The 1,037-nt window shown below is 65.2% G+C and overlaps 1 protein-coding gene across 4 annotated transcripts in view; it reads left to right on the top strand.

Moving 5' to 3' along the window:
* SLC39A11 (solute carrier family 39, member 11) overlaps positions 1 to 1,037 on the top strand; it is a 212,718-nt gene that overhangs the window by 176,055 nt on the left and 35,626 nt on the right. The window lies entirely within an intron of this gene.

Raw genomic sequence — 1,037 nt, 5'->3', positions numbered from 1 at the left:
GTGCACAGCGGCCGCCCCCAAGGTGGCGTGGGCCGGGGGCGGCGTAGTTGTGGAAGCCGATGAAGCCGATGCCTTTGGCAATGACCGGGGAAGTCTGATTCCTTTGTCAAGTGCGTCTTTAAAATCAAGCCTATGTGGGAAGGAGAGCAGGGGAAACTCCGAGCGAGGGGCACACGTCTGTGTGGGAGTGCGCGTGGGCGTGGGAGTCAGTGGGTGGCCCGCTGCACACTCCCAGCGCCGGAGCGCTGAGGCTCCTCCAGGCTGCGAGAGGCGGAGGGGGGCGTGGAAGGGGCAGAGAAGGCGTCTGAGAGGGGTAGAGCCCCCTGGCGGCCCCTCTGTAATGACCCAGGGCCCAGCTTCTCTTTCTGGAAAGTGGCGGGGCGAATAGACAAGGGGGCTGGGCATGGAGCTCCCACCTGCGTTACCTGTCTGTGGGCTCCGGCTGAGGACTGGCGGTTAGCCGCCTGGGGCCCCAAGACAGTGGTGCAGCGGTGGCCTCCGTCCCCCAGACATGACAGTGGCAGCCTGACCTCAGGTACTGAACACTAGGAACCCCCCTCCCGGGTCCTGCCGACGACGGAGCAAAGCCGTCTGCACAGGCCTGAGGGTGCACGCAGCCTCGCAAAGCCTGCTGGTGCCGCGGGCGCACCAGCCTTCCAGCCGCTGGGAAGGGCCAGGGCGCCAGTTGGACCACGGGCGCCGGCCCTGCGTGTCCACAGCACGCTCTTCAGACGGAGAGACTGGCCCGGCCTCGCCTCCCCCTGCCCACAGAGCACAGGGTGTCTCTTGGGGCCCAGATCACGTAGGAATAGGAGCCCCGTCAAGAACAACCGCACGTTTAATGTCAGTGACTCACTTCCTCCGCTCCATTCAAACTGTGTCTGTGGGAACAGCTGTGCAGAATAAGGTCCGCCCCGGCGGCAGTGTCCGCTTAGGTGAGGAGTCAGCCGTCTAACGGTCAGCGAGACGCCAGCCCAGCCCAGCTCTCACGGGGGTCTCTGCACGTCTTTAATCAGGATCCGCTCCGGCAGGGCAGG

Source organism: Condylura cristata, unplaced genomic scaffold (assembly GCF_000260355.1).
Source record: "Condylura cristata isolate star-nosed mole 26May11 unplaced genomic scaffold, ConCri1.0 scaffold00038, whole genome shotgun sequence".
NCBI lineage: Eukaryota > Metazoa > Chordata > Mammalia > Eulipotyphla > Talpidae > Condylura > Condylura cristata.
This window is presented reverse-complemented; position numbering and strand designations above follow the sequence as displayed.